Below are 6192 nucleotides of genomic sequence, written 5' to 3'. Positions count from 1 at the left end.
TTATTTTCCAGACCAGGAAGTTACAGGAAGTGAACAAAGGTGGGGTTATAGTTTAACAATATAGGCTGGTAACTTTCAGTGAAACAAGCCAGATGACATTCCAGTAGACAATTAAGTGGTCCTATCAACAACAGCTTGATCTTAGCAAACATTCCTTCTTAACAGCAATTTCTCAGTATCTTTACATAACAATCAGTAACTAGTCTGTCTTTGAGCCAGCAACCTGCTGTGCCACCATTCTTATCTTGCAACAGAGACTTATAGCCTGAAGGAAATTTCCAGTCCTCCACAAGGTCAATATTTGAAACTGCAAGGCTTTGGAAAATCAGGCCTTGTGAAGTACATATGCTTTATAGTATATTCCACACATTGGGATTGAAAAATCAATGCGAATCATCTTCTTTCTGTTTTTCTGAAAAGATGAGTGGCACAATTTGGCAGACTAACTGAAAAGGAAAACACAAGACAAGAAAAACAAACAAGAAAGAATAAGTTATATGACCACCGTTACAGAGGTGAATAAATGAGACTGTTCTTTGCAGTGCCTGGCTAATAAGCTGTAAAATATTCGTGGCATTAATGTTTTTTTCTCCAATAATATGAATAACCAATATTAAATTAAGGATAGAAAAGGATCAGAAAGTATTCAAAAACCATGGAGGATGTTAAAAACACATTTGCAAGTGTGTTAGTTTCCTAGGGCTGAAGTAACAAAGTACCACAAAATAGGTGGCTTCAAACAATAGAAATTAATTTTCTACAGTTGTGGAGGTTAGAAGTCTGAAATCAAGGTGTTAGCAGGCAGGACCATGTTTTCTCTGAAGCCTCTAAGGGAGAATCCTTTCTTGCCCATTCCAGCTTCTGTTAACCCCAGGCATTCTTTGGCTTGTGGTCGCTTCACTCCACTCTCTGGCCGTGTGGTCACATGGCATTCTCCCACTGTGTGTCTGTCTTCACATGGTGTTCTCCTCTCTGCATGTGCCTTTGTCTCTTCACTCTTCTTATAAGAAGGCCACCAGTTCATATTAGATTAAGGGCCCACCCTTCTTCACTATGAACACACACATGCATTCTGTGATTACATTGTTCCTCCACTAATGCATGACTTGCTATTCACAGCACAAGTTGGATCGAACTACCTGACCCCTAAAGCTTCCTGCACGGAGTTGCCATTCCTCCTAAAAGAAATTGGATATTGCACATGTAATTTTATTTTCAACGAAAACAGCATGTTAGTGGCATAAAAACAGACACGTGGGCCAATGGAACAGAATAGAGAACCCAGAAATCAACCCACATATTTATAGCCAACTGATCTTTGACAAAGGCACCAAGAGCATACATTGGGGAAAAGATTGCCTCTTCAATAGATGGTGCTGGGAAAACTAGATATCCATTTGTATATGAATGAAACTTGATCCATATCTTTCACCATATACCAAAATCAACTCAAAATGGATTAGAGACCTAAATATAAGGCCTGAAACTTTAAAACTCCTAGGAGAAAACATAAGGGAAATGCTCCAGGATTTACGACTGGGCAATGACTTTATGAATAACACCCCAAAAGCACAGGCAACAAAAGAAAAAATAAACAAATGGGATTATACCAAACTAAAAAGCTTCTGCAATAAATAAACAACAATAAATGGAGTGGAAAGCATCTTACAGAATGGAATAAAATATTTGCAAAATATGCATCTGACAAGGGATTAATATCCAGAACATACAAAGAGCTCAGACAACTTTACAGTAAAAAACCAAATAATCAATTAAAAAATGGGCAAAGGAGCCGAATAGACATTTCTCAAAGGAAGACATACAAATGGCCAACAGGTATATGAAAAAAGACTCAACATCACTAATCATCAGGGAAATGCAAATCAAAAACACTTTGAGATATAACCTCACCCCAATCAGACTGGCTATTATAAAAAATAAAGTGAATAACAAATGCTGGTGAGGATGTGGGGAGAGAGGAATCCTCCTGCACTGTTGGGGGGACTGTAAATTAGTACAGCTGTTATGGAGATCAGTATGGAGGTTGCTTAAACAACTAGAAATAGAACTTCCATATGATTCAGCAATCCTACTCCTGGGGATATATCCAGAGGATTGGAAAACATCAGGTCAAAGGGATACCTGCACTCCCATGTGTATTGCAGCTCTGTTTACAATAACTAGGCAATGGAATCAACCTAAATGTCCATCGATGGATGACTGGATAAGGAAATTGTGGTATATATACACAGTGGAATACTACTCAGCCATAAAAAAGAATTAAATTCTACCATTTGCAACAACATGGATGAGCCTGGAGAAAATTATCCTATGTGAAACAACCCAGGTACAGAAAGAGAAATACCACATGTTCTCACTCATAGCTGGGAGCTGAATCCATAAATAAACAAATGAACAATAAAGATAAACAGAGAGAAAGAAAGAAAGAAACAACTATAACAATAATAAGTTAAACTTTTAGAAAAATAATAGTGGAAAAGGAGAGGGGGGCTAATGAGGAATTGGTCAATGGACTTAAAGAATGATTGCATATTGTAATGATGAATAAGCTAACTATACTGATCTAACCACCACACATTCTACATGATTATTGAAAGTCAACATTGTACCCCACATGTATGTATAATAAAAAATAATAATAAATAAATAAAAATAAATTTAAAAAAATAGGTCTTATTATATTTTTGAATTTCTACTTTATCTGTTTTATGTTTCTTTTCACCAGTGGTTGGGAAGTTCCTGTTTTGATCATATTAGAGGCTGGTACACTCATAAGGATAAATTCAATATTCTCTTTGTTACCTATGAAGAAATAAAGAAGGTTTGTAGTGTGTTTGAGTGGATTCTACCAAATTTTTTTGTCAAACTAGCTCATAACATAGACATTAATATATATATTCAAACACATATATTTATGGCACATTTACATTGTCATTTGTAAATCCTTACCATGTTTTAACTTTTTATTTCAGAATAATTACACATTCGCACAAAGCTTCAAAAATATATATATACAAAGAAATCTTATGCATCCTTTACTTAGCCTCTTTCATAACATCTTGCATAACTATAACACAGGATCAAAACCAGGAAATTGACATTGGTGCAATTCCAAAAGCTTATTCAAATTTCACCAGTGTTACAAGCACTTGTGGGGGGTCAGGGGAGGGGCTGTAGTTCTGTGCAGTTTTATTACATGTGTAGTTTCATGTAATCACTACTTCAGTCCCTGACAACCATTAATCTGTTCTCCATTTCTACAATTTTACTTCAAGAATGCTATATAAATAAACGGTACAATATATATCCTTTTGAGATTGACTGAATAAATACTTATAAAGTATACTTACCTAAGGCCTTTTTAGATAAAAAAAAAAATTTTTAGGTTATCAATGACTGAAACTTTACTAGACATTTCAAAAAATTCATGTTTATTTTATCCTTAGCCTTTGTATTTCCTTTTATTTAAGCTATATAATAGTAATTAAGCCAGAAGTTTGCAGAAAAAAAGAAAATATTAAAGATTAGAGTGGAAATTAGTAAAATAGGGAATGGAAAATCAGTAAGAAAAAATCAGTGGAACTGAGAGTTGGTTCTTTGAAAAGATAAGCAAAATTGACAAACCCTTAACTTGACTAAAAAAAGAGAGATGGTGAGCACGAGAGAGAAGACTCAAATAAAATCAGAAATGGAAGAGGAGACATTACAAGAGATGTCATGGGGGAAAAGATCATAAGTGACTATTATGAACACTTCTGTGCCAACAAATTGGACACCCTAGAAGAAGTGAGTAAATTCCTGGAAACATACAACCTAACTAAGACTGAATTATCAAGAAATAGAAAGCCTAAACAGACCAATAACAAATAAGGAAAATGAATCAGTAATAAAAACCTCCCAAAAGAGAAAAGCCCAGGACCAGATAGTTTTAAATAAGATGAACTCCACCAAATATTTAAAGAGAATTAGTACCCAGCCTTCTTAATCTTTTGCAAAAAATAGAAGAATAAGATAAACTTTCAAACTCTTTTTATGAGGCAAGCATCTCCCTTATACCAACGCCAGTCAAAGGCATTAGAAGAAAGGAAAACTACAGACCAATATACCTGATGAATATAAATGCCAAAATCCTCAACAAAATATTAGCAAACTGAATTCAACAACACCTTAAAAGGATTATACATTATGACCAAGTGGGATTTATCCCTGGGAAACTGGAAACGTTCAACATATGTAAAATAATCAATGTGATACATCATATTAACAAAATGAAGGATAAAAATTACATGTTCAAGTCAATAGGTACAGGAAAAAGCATTTGACATAATTCAGCACATTTAACAAGAAAAATTCAAAACAAATTAGTTAGAGAAAGAAACTACTTCAATGCAATAAAGGCCATGTATAAAAAGCCCTCAGCTAACATTATACTCAGTGGTGAAAAACTGAAAGCTTTTCCTCTAAGACCTGGAGCAAGGCAAGTATGCCCACTCTTGTCACTTCTGTTAAACATATACTTGAATTCCTATCCAGAGCAATAGGCCAAGGAAAAAAAAAAAGATATCCAAATCAGAAAGAAAGAAGTAAAATTATCACTACTTGCAGATGACATGATCTTATATGTGGAAAACTTTGAAGTCTCCACCAAAAAAACTTGTTAGAACTAATAAACAAATTAAGCAAAATTTGCTGATAAACAATTTCAGCAAAACAAAATTAACATACAAAAATCAGCAGTGTTTCTATATAGTAACAACAAATTAACTAAAAAAGTAATTAAGAGAACAATTTTATTTACAATAGCATCAAAAAAGAATATACTTCTGAATAATCTTAACCAAGGAGGTGAAAGACTCATCCCCTGAAAACTATGAAACACTAATGGAAGAAACTAAAGCAGACACATGTAAATGGAAAGATATCCTGTGGTCGTGATTAGGAAGAATTAATACTGTTGAAATATCTATACTACCCAAAATGATCTACAGATTTAATGCAAACCCTATTATAATCCAATGGTATTTTTTTATAGAAATAGAAAAGTAGTCTTAAAATTTATATAGAATCATAAAATAAGATATCTTGACTGCTCAAAGCAATTTTGAATAAGAACGCAGTTGGAAGCAACAAACTCCCCAATTAAAAAATATATTTTAGGGCCGGCCCGGTGGCACACTGCTACAGTGCGCTGCTTGAGAGCGTGGCGGCGCTCCTGCCGAGGGTTCGGATCCCACATACAGACCGGTTCCCGCTCACTGGCTGAGCGAGGTGCAGGCGCAGCACCAAGGTTTGCGATCCCATTGCCGGTCCCCAGTCAGGTACGGGCGCGACACTGAGGGTTGCGATCCGTTGCCGGACACGAAAAAAGACAAAAAAGGAAAAAAAAAAAAAATATATATATATATATATATATATATTTTTTACATTTATGATAATCAAAACAGTATGGTATTGGCATAAAAACAGACATATAAACAAATGGAGCAAAGACAGAGCCCAGAAATAAACCCAAGTGTACATTAAAAAAAATGCTCAACATCACTAATCACCAGGGAAATGCAAATCAAACTACAATAATATGTCACCTTATACCCATAAGGATGGCTATTATCAACAAAACCAAAGCCAGTAAATATTGGTAACGTGGAAAAAAGGAAATCTTTGTACCCTGTTGGAAGGAATGCAAATTGGTGCAGTCACTATGGAAAACATTATTCAGTTTCCTTAAAAAACTAGAAGTAAAACTATCATAGAATTCAACAGTCCCTCTTCTGGTATATATCCCAAAGGATTAAAATCAGAGTCAAAGAGATGTTCCCATGTTCATTACAGCATTATTCACAATAGCTAAGAGGTAGAAGCAACCTAAATGTTTATAGGTGAATAAAGGGATAAAGAAAATGTGGTATATACTTACAATGTAACTTTATCCCACCTTAAAAAAGGTGAAAATCCTTAATGGCCTAGCATATGATTTCTCCTGGAGAATGTTCCATGCACACTTGGGAAGAATGTTTATTCTTCTGTTGTTGGGTGGAGTGTTCTACAGATGTCTGTTAGTTCTAGTTGCAAAAGTCAGAGTGGCCAGCCAACCTGCAGAGCCCATATGAACCCATAACAAGCCCAACAGTAGGTAAAGTGGCATCCCCTCCTCCTAGAGACATGACTACA

This window comes from Galeopterus variegatus, unplaced genomic scaffold (assembly GCF_000696425.1).
Source record: "Galeopterus variegatus unplaced genomic scaffold, G_variegatus-3.0.2 Scaffold342, whole genome shotgun sequence".
Classification (NCBI taxonomy): domain Eukaryota; kingdom Metazoa; phylum Chordata; class Mammalia; order Dermoptera; family Cynocephalidae; genus Galeopterus; species Galeopterus variegatus.
This window is presented reverse-complemented; position numbering follows the sequence as displayed.